Source organism: Serinus canaria, chromosome 2 (assembly GCF_022539315.1).
Source record: "Serinus canaria isolate serCan28SL12 chromosome 2, serCan2020, whole genome shotgun sequence".
In the NCBI taxonomy this organism is placed as follows: domain Eukaryota; kingdom Metazoa; phylum Chordata; class Aves; order Passeriformes; family Fringillidae; genus Serinus; species Serinus canaria.
Window position 1 is genome coordinate 36133433 of NC_066315.1, and position 14512 is coordinate 36147944.

A 14512-nucleotide genomic window follows, 5' to 3' on the forward strand; every position below is an offset into this window, starting at 1 on the left:
TTTAATGAAAGCAGCAGCTCGTTTTAATAAAACCATCCTAAAACATAAAATTGATTGAACCAACTGCTGTGCAGGGCATACACAACAGCTGATCAAAATCATTCAAAATTTTTATTCCTAGAATATCTCCAGAGCTTGTAGAGTATTTCCTACTTTATTATTTCAGTTCTGATCCACAACTCACTTAGGCAAGCAGAAAAATTAAGGCTGACTGATATTCTGATATTTTTAACCAAAAATTTGGATAAACTCAAAATAATCTCCTGTGTGAAAAACCAAAATGAAAGCCAAATATACTTGATAATCACCAGCAGTTTTCATCATGTAAAGACCAACTATTATCTTCCCAATTATCCCTCTTCAAGTGATATAATGTCTTGATTAATTGTATCCCAAAGAAGTCCACAACAGCCCATATAGACTACTCCAAAGGACACATTTCTTCCATTTCAAGAGGTTTAAAGGATAGATTTATAATAGGATTGCAACACATACACACATACAGACACACACACACACATATATATGTATACAATTGTGCTCTAAAAAGGCAGGAAAAGATGAAAACTTTTTCCAAATTCCAAAGATATCATCACTAACTTTACTTTCCCTGCACAAAATATCACCCAGAAGAGTTTATCTATTTTGTTGAGCATAACAAGAAGTTCACCTTTTCAAAGTGTGCTTCACGAAGCTTTGCCTGCCTTTTATATAGTAAAGTAATTTTATGGTATTGTGTCACAATGAAGGACAAAGATAAGCCAACTGTTTAGATTCCTCTCCTTTATGTTGTGGCTTTGATCACTAACAATGCTGCATGAGCAGCCAACAGAAGGCTGACATTTCATAAAATATGCAGTGATAAAAACTAATACTGTAGCATCTGGGAGCGATATATAAAATGCAGAAATACACCTAATAACTGTGATCTTAAATTACAAGTTACTAAAAGCTAAATAAGCAGCATACCTAAAAGAAAGATTAAGACAGGATTTTTGTGCTTCTGCTCCTAAAAACAAATATAAAAAAAATTAATCCAAGATATGCTATCTATTATTCTTAACAATTCCTCTGGTTCCCTTGTAGCTTAAAAGCAGCCTTGTAGAAGAGTGCCTTTTTTGCAGTATCATTAGGTATCAGCAGAAGTCAAACACATTATAAGCCTTCTTCGTGCTATATTAATGCTCTAATGCTTTGTGAAGTCCCCTTTATTGTCTTTTTACAAATATCAATCACACAACACACACATAAAACCTGATGACTGATTCTTCACTATTATGTAAAAAAGCTGAAGCTCTGTGATGACAAAAATAAGTAAAAATCCTTCCAATAAGCTGCATAAATTAAGTAAATCTTGGAGTAGAAATTACATTATTTTAATTTATTTACCTTAAGAACATTAAGAACCTACAAGACAGGCCACATAAAATGGAGGATTACATCCTAGAAAGCAGTGAATCCCTAAAGAACTTACAAGTCATTGTAAATAACCAAATGCTTTTTTTGCTCTTACTATGTTGCTGTAGCTAGGAAGCTAAAAACAATCCCTGGGTGCATTACAGGGAAATATATGGTAGTACTAAGGACCTGAAATTATCTGCACATATGGCATCACTGAAATGCTATAACCAGGCTTGGTATCTTTAATTCAAAAGGAAGTTGAAATTAAAAGGGCCAAAAAAGGAGTTACAAGAATTAGTCAGGAAATCCTTCTTTTTATTATGTGTGTGAGATGGACAAAGGATCAGTATATTTATTTTATTTATAACAAGATTAGAGGTGATTTTATGGAGATCTATAGCTTAGTACATGTGGAGAAGGTGTAATAGCCAATAACTATCTAATCAACCATAGAAAAGGATAGTAAGACAGAATTACTGAAAAACATCAGACAAATTAGATCTAGAAATACCATGTCTTAATTACTACATCAGGTTAGACAGTGACATAATGCATTTTGTAATATTAAATATCAAGGTAAAGGTGAAGTAATTATTTGTATTTTTTTTAATGATTAATACTTTACCTTAATTTATACCAAAGATGGAATGGCTAAACATCAAAATGATCTCTCCTGCAAGGAAACCAGTTTAATATTAAAGAAACTGCAATACTCAATTAACTTTAAAAGATAGTTTTATACAACATATATGTTCTCATTTATGATCCCATGGGTCATACTTTAATGCAATTACTCAATATAAAAATTACTTTATCTAATGTAACATAAAAATAATTTTAGGAAAGGGTGCATCATCAAGAAATAAAATAGGAGTGACTTACGTGATGCAACAGGTTATGTAGCTACTGGTCATCCACAGGTGTAAGTAACACACATATGAAGCTGAAACAACTGCTCCAAATAATTTCATTATAATGATGCAACATTTGCTTATGGCACTAAAAAATGGGTAGGACTGCCTCAACATAGCTATGAGATCTAGTAAAATACAAGGTCTAAAGATCTCATTGTACCAAGGAGTACATAATGAATTCAGCTTTTTAGTATTAGGCCCTCATTTAATAGCAGGGGAAAAGGAATCACGTATCAGATGAAAAAAGAATGCAAGAGAAAATCTACATTTGGTGCCTAAAGAACTGTGAAGCATATTTTTGGTCTGAAAACTTACTGAAATTAAAGTTTAAGTACGTGGCAGGCAATTGTCCTTGTGGTTATAATTAGCGTCCAAATTTAGGCACTTCAGCATTTATTGCATACCCACCCGCCTGTTATTCTTACCATGGTTTTTTATGTCACTTAATGGAGATGAATACTCTTTTCCCACCTCATATTTACATCAAGGCTATTTAATTTCTTTAGGCTGCTATAATAGGTTAAACAGCAGTCTCAACATCACTCTTCATCTCCCACTGGACAACAAATGGCATTATAAGATTGAGAATAGATGAAGGCATATTTACATTCATAATGTTCTTGACTATAAAATTTATGTAAATTATGATTTTTATATTTGCAAATACTATAATTTTCAGTTTCAATGAATACTTTACTACTCTTCCATCATTAACTTTCTATGCACATTACATGGAGAGAAAAAAATAATGAAAATAAAGAAACAAACTAGGTCTTCAGTAAAAGTTTAAAAATGCTTTGTGTCTTAATTGATCTTACTCCTATACAGACAGGGGGCTGGACTACACTTCTCTGCTTATTCAAAGTGTGTAAAACCTACAGGGGATTTCAAGCAGGTAATAAAAAACCCCAGATTTTGCATTGATGGTTTGTATTTAAACCTCACCAAAATCTAACAACTGTATTGCTGAGGAAAATTAGTTTTTTCCCTCATCTGTATAAATAGCATTTTTTCTATTCATTGAAGAATCACAATGGAAACACCAAGTTAATTACAGAACTGCATGTAAGGTTTGGGAACATGTTTACAGATGTTACACAAGAATGAAAAACTTCAAAATATCAAATTTCATTAACTAAGCTATTGCTCCACCAAATGGATAGAATTATTTTTTAATATCCTTAGAGTGGAAAAAGAATTTTCCAGTTAAGAAAAACATTAATCTCTCATACCTCTTGTGAGACATACACACAAACACTGTGTATGTCTATGCACACACTCATGATTTTTTCTGTGATGGTCAGCTAAGTATTTTGTTTAATTTTAAAACATGCAACTCTGACTCAAAAAAAATCTAAGCTTCCAGAATGAAAAACTGGCAAATTAAATAGGTCCAAATATTCTGACATATTTTTAAATGAGGAATTTTTTTTTGGTGTGCTTTGGTAAGAGCTTAGTGTGACATTTTCAGACTGCAAATGCAAACATATGAAATGAAACAGCTCCCAAACTACCACACTCTCAGATACATATGTTGTTTTTAAGGAGGTGATTCCTTGATACCTGAGAAGCACAATGAGAATGAAAAAATGCCATATATCCTAAGGAAGTAAAACTGGGCACGTAAGATGAGTTGGATCAGTTCTGTGTATAATGAAATTGATGGTTATATATGTTGTTTTTCAAGTTACTCAACATGTTAGAAGACAAAGCTTGAAATGCATGGACTGTGTATATATTCAAAGACATATTTTAAAGAACAGTGAATTTTCTGGTCTCCCTTGGCTTTGTAATAAGCTGTGGCTTGTAATAATAATTAATCTAAAAGGACTTCAAGATTCTGTTCCAGTCTGACAAGTGGAGGAAGTATGGACTCAGACAATGGCCCAAACCATCAGTCTCTTCCATTGAACATCATTTCCCTTTTCCCAATTACTTGAACCAATTAATTTTTCTGTGTAAAGTACTACATTTCCCAAGCTTCTGCTAAATGCCTGGCAGTAGGGAAGTCAGTATCACTGCTACACCAGACAAATTGTGGCTACTAAACAAGAGACCCTTCCTCTTAGCACCCTACAAATACTGTGAAAAGGGAAAGTTATTTTGTGGGACTTTTAACTGCAAAAACTTGAGGGATGTTAAGAATATTTTCCCAAACTCAGAGCTTGTTTGTACAGGAAACAGGGAAAACAATCTGATACTACTCCCTAGTACTTACCACAGAGATAATACTGAAACTTCAGTATTAATTATAAAACTTAAAATAGTCACAAGAAACAAGATACTGGAAGCAATTTTAATACTGGCAAAGTCTGAAATGCAGGTTTTATAAAACTCTTCAAAGAAGCTTGCATATGAAATCTGCATTGTCCACTAAGGATATATTCAAGAAAGGAATAACATCTGAAAAGTAGTGTCAGAAAAATTTTAAAAATTGCATGACCCAAATTTTCTTTTCAAACAATCTAGGAGCATAAGGCATTAGATCCTCATGCAGAGCAAAAATGTCATGAATGAGGAACATTCTTTTTTTACGTGAAATAGTCACTCCATCCCTTTAATGATGTTTATTACAGTATCTTTTGGAATAAGAAAAATGTTTTGTATGGGAAATTTTTAATATTTAAATGTGTCTTTGCTAAAAACTAAACAATAAAGTAAAACAAAACCATGATTATTTCCCCTTAAAATGCTACAAAACCATGCAGGTTTCATAACTATAGTTTTCATGTACACAGAAGTAACCACAATTCCATTCTATGTTTACATTTCATTCATAAAAAAGTGCATTTAATAAGTTAAATGAATCTTGAAATACAATTAGTCACTCACTATTCCTCTATCTGGTTGCTATTCACCTAGAGCAGTTTCACTATAAAATATTCTCAACTGCAGCAATACATTTTGATTAGACATAACTAGATACTTGATTCACAACTTCAACACTTTGCCACTTTCTTTGCTTTTGTCAAAACTTACTTTTTATGCAGCAAATATTTTAAAAAATTTGATGCCAAAATCCAGCTGAAGGTATTGGATGATTTTCTGTAATAAAAACAATACCAAACCAAACATGCCTAGCCCCAAAACATTCCACCAAATTCCTATTCTTTTCAAGTAGCTATATTCACACTGAGAAAATCACTAACAGCCTGTCAATTCAGGAAAGTACTCCATTACCTCCTGTAAGTTAAATACTTTCCAAAGTCCGAGTCTAAAAGACCAAAAAGAAACTAAGTGCAATCTGTGCTTTCAAGAGCAATGTGTAATCAAGGTCTTACAACCATTTACTCAGGAAGAAATACTGTTGCTTCTGGATTTTAAATTAATTAAAATCACTTTCCTGTCAGATGGTATGAGTGTCTCCAAGCAAGACTGTCTTGATCTACTTTTTGTTGGTATATTCTATGGGAAGAACACATTCACTTAAAAGGAAGAGCATTTTCTTCCTTTTCTATCCCTTACTCCTCTCTGCCAAATGATAGAGAAAAATGATTTTTTTCCTTAGATCCAGCTTGGATCCCACTATAAACTACACTTCTGGATTTTAAAATAATCTAGATTAATATGCCAAAATAAGTTTAGAACATTTATAATATAGAGAAATTCTTGTACCTGATCTAAAATTCCCTTGCAAAAGATGATAAATATTGCAAGTTTCAAGATACAGGTAACCTTTTCTATAACTCTAAGGCATGCATGCTGTTTAACAAAAATGATGAAACAACATTCAACCACTTCTTGTAAATCTAGTTGAACCATTCATACCAGAATCAACTCCTACTACATTAATGCTTATGAGGAAAGATCTTAGAGGATCAGACACATAATATGGAGGAACCTACTGCAAAAGTTGGTGGCAAGATTTTAATTTTTTAAAAACTACAAATCTGTAGAAATTATACAAAGAAAGTTGCAAAGAAATTGTTTAATATGAAGTTATGTAATGTACATCACTCAATCAAAGCTTGAACAAAACCAGATGAAGCTGCTCAGAAAGTTCTGAGTTTTATATAAGTTCCACATTAATTTATTCAAATATGAGAGAGTGCTCGTAACATACAATAACTTCTGCCCACCATGGCTTCTATCACCACAGAGAAATGCATAAAGGTCTATATTTACTATATGTATGTATTGAATAAATAGCACTAAGCAATGTGTGCAGGGTCTTAAATTACTAGGCAGTTGGTCATCACTGTCACTTTAATTTGGCTTTATTCATCTGCTTTCCATCAAATTACAAATGCTGGCCAGTCACAACAACTGAGAACTGCTGCTGCTTGCATTGCAGATCAGTCCCTAGTACAGGACTCCAACTGCACATGGCTGGCATCTACACTGGTACCTGTCAATATCCTTCAGTACATGTCTAGACACTTAAATCCATATAACCTAAAGAGCAAAACCCACTAAAATTCTGTGAACTTCCTTTAGAATTTGTTCTGGAAGCAAAGCATTCTCTAAGTTCCACAGAATTTCTTCAGGAGGAACAGAGGGAGAGAAAAGAGAGCCAAGGATAGCCATGAAATAGCATCCCTTCCCTTCAAGGGAAATTACAGCAAATATTTTAGAAAATTTATTTTGTCCTTAAAACTGATCATGATCATGATCATTATCTATGATTATCTAAGATAGCACTTATCTCATACTATCTCTTATTAAAGTCGTTTGACCAGGTTCAGTCAGTACAACCTGTAACCATTGCAATGTGTCTGAAAAAGTTTGAAAGTCAACAAAATGCAGAATAAACATCATGAAATGAAACTATGTAAGAGACATACATAATACTAATCAGGTAAAATAAAAGCAAGAAGCTTCTTTCCTCAAGTTTGGCTTGGAAAGGACTTCTAAAGAACACCTAGTTCAGCCTCTTGTCATGGGCAGAGAGGTGGACATGTACTAGATGAGGTTGCTCGAAGTCCTATCCAACCTGGCCCTGAACACTTCCAAGGATGGGCATCTGCATTTCCCTGAGCAACCCATTTCCATGTCTCAACAGCCTAATTGCTAAGAACTTCATTCTTAGATTTCATCTAAATGTACCATCCTTTAGTTAGAGAGGCCTAAATCCCTAGAGGCCCTGGTCTAAAGTCTCTCTCCATTTTTGTTATAAAGCCCATTCTAAAGTACTGCAAGGCAGAAGTCAGTTCTTCCTTTGTACTGTCAAGGATGGTTTTGTGGTTAAAATGAAGATGAACTACAAAGTAACCACCAAGTAGAATGAAAAATCTCTTGCAGAATCTATAGCCAGCTCAGGCTTCAGAGTCATGTTGCCCCAAAAGAAGGCTCAAGAGGGAAATGGGGCAACATGCCAGGGGCAGGGGCAAGGGCAAGGGACATGCAGTTTCCAAAGACCACTGCCACAGGAAACCTGAACTAACAAGGAAACAAGGATGTGAATCAGTACCAAATTTGTCAGCTATAAAAGTAATCTAACATGGTACAAAGAGGAGAAACATGAAGGATGTCTGAAGACAATGGGTTAATAACACTACCACTAGTCCTCACCAGGAGAATCAGACAGCTACTGAAAATAAAGCTATGGTAAGTACTAGTCTTGACTTGATATTATGTACCCTGAAGGGGAACTGATATAACCTGATTTTAGTGCTTTGCAAAATAAGTCTCGATCCCAGACCTGTTCTTCCACTGTTTGAAACTGCAGGTCCTGCAAGTTTTCTACATCTGAGAAAAAAGTCCTTATCTTATGCTTGTCTTTCTCGAGCCCATCTCTGCAATACAACCACAAATTAAACACAAGCAAATGGACCACCAGCCCTGTAGGAACAGCAGCAACAGAAAAACTGCAATGAATTGGGTTGTTTGAATTAGTGTTGGATTTTTAAAATATTTATATGTTCTGTTCATACAGATGTGTGATGACCTCTATGAGCTGCATAACAGTGTAACAAATGGGTAATTCACTTGCTCCACAAAACACAGATTATTGTACTATTTAAGAAAAGATGCCATCTGTAATATAGTTGCAAATCACTAGTGCTTTTTAGATTAATAGATAGAGTTTACTTAAATTTAAGTTAACTGAGAAGTTATAACATGCCTATTCTAGAGCCTGTAAGACATAAAATCACTTAAAATTTCTTCTTAGAAAGCACTGTATTTCAAATTATAAACAAATTACAAATTCCTGAAGTATTTAATTACCTGAGATATTTCATCTGAAAAAGACCCAACATTCAGTTTTCTTGATGCTTCATAACCCAGTTTCTAAAACAAAGAGTTTAGAACCAGGCTGCAAGCCAACAATTATCAACTATTATATGGGATTTAACTACTCCCTAAGTCAAAGGAACTATGTTTAAAGCTATACAGTATTTCAGTTTCTTTGTAAATCACTTCAATGGTGAAACTTGTTTGACCAGCTTCAGTATTGTGTCAATATAAAAATATCTGAAACCAAGAAATATTAAGTGAAACCAATCTTAGAGGAAAATTTCAAGCAGTGGGAACTACAGGAAAATTAGTAACTAGCATTTAAAAATATTTTGTCTTCAGAGAAATTATCTGCTTTAAATATAGGCTTAACAAATTAGAAATAATAAGTAAAGCACACTAAATGAGCATTATCACTTTTCCACCAAAGAATTCTTAACATGATTTAATTTGTAGTCAGAACAATCTACAGTATACCAGTCCTGAAACAACTGTGCCAAGCTTACTATGAAGCAAGCACACAGATATATCATTTTAAAAAGATTATAGACATCTAAAATACTAGGGCTCCTCACATACATCAACTGTAGTGTTCTTTTCTAAATTAGCAATATGCATTGCTTTCTTTAATGGAACTTCTATTTTCTTGTTTTCCTATGAAGAGATGTAAGAGGGAAAATGGCCACGGAGTGAAAAGGGAAAATGGCCACGGACCAAACATCATTGTTTGGTAAATGAAGGATGGAGGAAGAAAAAAACTATGCATCTTGGCAGTCTACTTTACTCACAAAATAAAATTGATTTTTCTTTCTTCCCTTCTCATTTTCCCTCATTAGTCAACAAGAAGCACCAGATCTACTCACTACATACATGCTACTTTACTGCATGGCTAAGAAAATTAGGAGATGAAACAGAAGGTAAGAGCAGCAGCCTCAGCTTCAAGTTGCATCTCAAAGATCAAGACTTGCCTGAAGTCTGGTCCACCACTGAACAAGCACAATACCTCTTTAACAAAGGAAAGATATCTGGCAGGTTACATGGAAACCTTGGCTGCCTGAACCCTTCTTCAGTAGACTGAATGCTGCCTCCAACATTTGGAGTGACAGACAAGGGAAGCTCTTGCTACTGAGCTTGGCTCACCCTGCAGGCACTATGAGGGACAAGGTGAGTTTGTCAAAAACTTAAAGACAGATCTCCCAGGTTTGTTCATGAGTATATAAATCTTGTCTTACATTAAATGTAACCAGAATATTCAAAAGGTTTTAAGGCAATTTTCAAGAAAATTTTTAACTAGTTTGTGAAAGACACGTATTCTCTAGTAATAGGAAAGACAGCTATTTTAATTAGTTTTTCTAAGCAACAAAACAAAAAGACATTCCTAGAATTATGTAGATCAGTAAAATGAGTTCATTATAACTACTTACTATAGTGTTATCGTGTAATTTTTTAATTTCACAAAGTCGGATGCAATGGAAAATGATCTTGATATAACCTACAAGAAGCACTTGGAAATGGTGAAATCATAGAATCACACAGGCAGATACAAAAAGACTAAGCCACTAAAAGCACCAGTCTCTACTTCTCAACTCTATTTGACAGTTCCAAAATCCAGGCACACATCCAGAAGAACTTTCTGCCCCACGTCTGGTCAGTAAAGAAATTGAGGTTAACCTTTAATTTTTAATGTCACCTGCAGCCAGTGACTGCTTTTTCTAATGCAAGTGACAGATAAACAGCAAAACACTCCCAAGATGATACACAAAGCACCACATACCATAAGTGCATTTTTATTTTTATACCAACTCAATTTCTCAAATGGATAACCAATGTTCCTACTAATTTACATTAAGAATTGAGTGAGGCATGAAAATTGTTCTGATGCATAGGCTCTATTTCTTTAATGTACTGCATAGTGTTCTGTACTTTATTGCAACACTGGAAAAAACTAACTACACTTAAAAGGTACAGAAACTACATATTCAAGCTCATATACGTCTTAAAAAATCATTTCAGAATGGAGTTTTAAATTACCCAGAGAATAGGAAGGAAAAATAACTAATTAAAGGCACTGATGGAAGTCAGTAAAAGAAAAAAAAAGTGCCTATTAAAATGAGTTTACTGACCTTTAACTACTTGAACTAGTGTGTTTCTATAGACCAGCACTAGAACTTGAAATCCAGCTTGCTAGGATTTCCAATTTATAATTCCTTTATACAATTCAATACTATCACCTTAACATTTGCAAGGTAATTCCAAACTAAACAGAGGGAATATGGCAAATTGAGGTAATATAGTCTAGCTATTTAAGGCCAAATTGGCAAGTCTTTAACAGTAAACACTGTATCATTACTAAACACTGCCATGTTGTTAATGTTAAGGAGAGGTTTAAATTAGAGAGTGAATTGCCCCTTCAGGTCGGGACTTAGGGCATATTATGGGAGAAAGCAAAGAAAAGCTCCCACTGACAGGGTCTATGCTCCACCAGTTCTGTGGGAAGCAGACTGCAATACAGCTATCCATCAGTTTTAAAACCAAATACTACAGACACTATTTTCACTTGTCTTTTAAAATTTAATGCAGCAAACTGGGAAGGAAAGAACCTGTGTTTATAAAAGTAAGATTTCTTTTGATACAGAAATGGTAAGAAAATAGTTTTTGGACAACTGAAGCAAACACATCACAAACACTTTTATAAATGTTAAATGTGTAACTCTGACATTAATGAAAATGAGGCAAAGTCAGTTTGCTTTTTTAAAAAAATACAAAAAAATAACTCACGTAGTGGCAGGTGCTCCAATACAAAAGAGACAGTTGTCTTCAGGAAGATATTCTCCACACATTCAACAGGCAAATAGCATTGGGATATGCCCCAGCCACCAGGAGCAATGAGGAAGCTGGAATGGCAGTCTTGGTACCAGACTTCTGGAATTGACCTTCAGATGGAGAATAAATATACTTAATGAAAAAAAATCCTAAGAATAGCTTGAGTTTTTTATTTCTAACAGGATTCAAGTTAAGGATTCAAGACATAGGCACTGCATTTCTTCTGGACATTTTAATATAACAAAACCAAAAGTGACTGAAATTAGCTTCAGTATTTTCAAGTCAAGTAAGTACTGTACTTCACATAATCATGTATCAGGAGAGACAGAAACAACATGTAAAGGAAATTCATGTGGTTTAATTTACTTATTTCTAAGATTACAATAATAACAGACAGACAACTCTAACAACTTGAACATTATGGCGACTTAGTCAATATTCAATCTGAAATTTTTATCAACATGTGACTCGGATATTTCTCAGCATTTCTTCAATTTCTCCTCCTGTGAATGAACTTCTTAAAAATATGTACCTTACAAATTTCTGTAATTTAGTATTTTAGATCTATTTTCTAGAAGGTTGTTCAATCGTTATTGATAAGACCACAAGAAGTTGTACAGGGGTCAACAGCACACTACAGCTGGTTACATACACATTAAAAATGTTGAAGATTATGGTTCTAAGAAAAATTTTACAAATGCAACATCAGCAACTGATCATCAAAATTAATCTTTCATTAACTCTCCTTTAACTGCTCAAATCACCAAAAAACCAAAAAATATTCACACAAATCCTCTTCAAAATATGTTTATGCAGAATTTTTCAACAACTGTGAGATGATATAGGTCTACTCATGGCAGAATAAAATTATTTTTTAAAATAATTCTTCCTGTTACAAATATGCAAAGCTAACAGTGTTGAATTGGAAACATCATCTTCCCTTTTTGAAACGGTGGTACTTTACTATTTCTACAGTGTTTTCAACAAGAAATGTGAGAACACAACCATCTAGACACATTTCTATAAAAGTCCTAAATGACGCTGATTTTGCAGGTACATACCCAAATAGTTCCTGAAATATGACCAATGTTGAAATCTGACAGCTGTACTATTACAGTGTTGCAATATTTAGAAATATACCACAAAAAAGTATATCCATTTGCAAAAAATCAAAATTGGATTTTTTAAAAAGAAATTAAATTAAAGGTAATTGTCTACTCTTGAGTATATAAAACAGTTCCAACTGAATAGTGAGTTTAGGGGTTTTTTGTAATTTGGATTAGCATTCTAATTACCACATACTAGCACATAAATGTATTTTTATTCTAGAGCATACTTTGAGTTATTAAGTCTGGCATTAAATTTTGTAACAAGATGTAATATATCTAATTCAAGAGGGCTTAGAGTATTCCTGTATTACTTATTAATATGTTAAGTGAATGTTTGGACAATTGATTTCAACTAGATTTTGTGACTAAAACATGTGACAAAATACAATTTTCAAATTACATAGTCCATTTGTCATAACTACTGTTCCTTCTAATTTCTATAGGTGTTAACAAATTAAACAAAAAAAGCCACACTGACTAAATAAAGAACAGTAACCATTTCAGAATCTAAAATAAATCATCAGCATTAGCAAATGTGTCCATTTAGCCACTAACAAAGCATCCTTTACTGTTCTGCCTTTCCGTTGCTTCTTTTGCTTTTTGTACCCTCCTTCCTGCATTTCCACCCAAACTCTGTATATGCATGTTTGTAGAGGACTTACTACAGTGAGACTACAGTCTTGTACTGTAGCAACAATGAATAATAACAAATGCACTGCTCAAGTATCTCAAGCCAACGCAGTCACAGGTGGACCCAAATGGTGACTGGTTGGTTTAATAAAATCAATGTATTTAAGACACTAATCCTGTAAATTCCTGCTGAAACTACAGAAACATCCCCAGCCAATGGCTTAAATAATGTTCATGTAGCAAAATAAATAGAAAATATTACTCTGTGTAAGTTCTGACAACAGAGGTGATGACAATGTATTTCACACCAGTTCAGCACAAAGAGTTTTGTGTGATTCATACAGTTTTGACAGTTTTTTCAATAAGTTAGACAGAAAAATGGTCTCTTTGCCTGCACTAATTTCTGAGTTACAAACAAGTTGGATAGACAGAGAGAATGGGAAAAGCACGATCTCCATTTCAACATTTGGCCTAGCTGAAATAAAAAGGTGGACTTACTGTGATTATGAAGAAAATTATCTCAGAAAATGAAAAAAAGATGACAACATGAATAAGTTACCAGAGTAGCTTAAAAACAGAATAGAAGATTATCTTAAAATTTTTATTACCATGACTAAAGATATAAAAGCTTTTTTTCTTGAAAAGTTAGAAAAAGTAGCTTTTCGACATGAGCTATTAGTAAGCACAAACAGAATCTGCTTGTCTTTTAGCAAAAGTGAGGCATCCTCATGTAGACAGCTCATTTTGAAGGATACCTACTAGACAATTTTGGAACCTACATGAGGACTGCATAAATCAATACCATCCCAAACGCAGCCCATCTGTCAGATGTCCTGAACATCATTTGCAGAAAACAGTCTTCAAAATATGAATAAAGTCTTAAATATAAGAATAACATAAGGAAATAAAGGTATTTCCTTACTTGCACAAATGCCTCCATTCCCACATATGAGGGAGGAAAGCAGGAATTCACTATCATATGCTAGTAGAAGGTTCCTAACAACTAGAATTACTCCAGTATTTAAAGGAGTAGGTATCAGGAAGCAAACACAGGTAATCTGCCTTAAACTTCTAAATGGAAGTGTTTAGGGAAGCTACTTTTCCAAGGTAACAAAACAGGTACAATAGTACATACCTTTCAAAGAAGCATTTCTGCTTCCCATGGTCCACTAGTCACACAGCCATGTTCTGCATGGAAGGCTAAAGACATGAAAACATCCCAATGCTCTGCCACTTGTTCTTAGTAAGTCTTACCTCACTCTTTTTCAAAAGACATTAAACTAAAAGGCAGGAGGAGGAAAAAAGAATGGGAACAAAGAAAAGAAACTAGTCCAATTTTACTATTGTCTGTTCTTCCTCCCTCAATACTGTCTCCATTAAAAAAAAATTACAGAACTAAGAATACATGTAGTAAACAAATTACCTTGATATTTCACTATTTTAGTAAATACATTTGAT

General features: G+C 33.8%; 1 protein-coding gene across 5 annotated transcripts in view; it reads right to left on the reverse strand.

Annotated features, from left to right (window-relative positions):
• TBC1D5 (TBC1 domain family member 5) overlaps positions 1-14512 on the reverse strand; it is a 316503-nt gene that overhangs the window by 234604 nt on the left and 67387 nt on the right. For 3 of the 5 annotated variants that reach the window (XM_030227169.2, XM_050970725.1, XM_050970726.1), the window contains one exon: positions 11271-11425. The exons of 1 other annotated variant lie outside the window; for it this stretch is intronic. The gene's annotated coding sequence lies outside the window, so the exon portion shown is untranslated. Of the gene's footprint in view, positions 1-2026; positions 2075-11270; positions 11426-14512 lie in introns of all 5 variants that reach the window. One more of the 5 variants, XM_050970724.1, reaches the window with a different exon arrangement.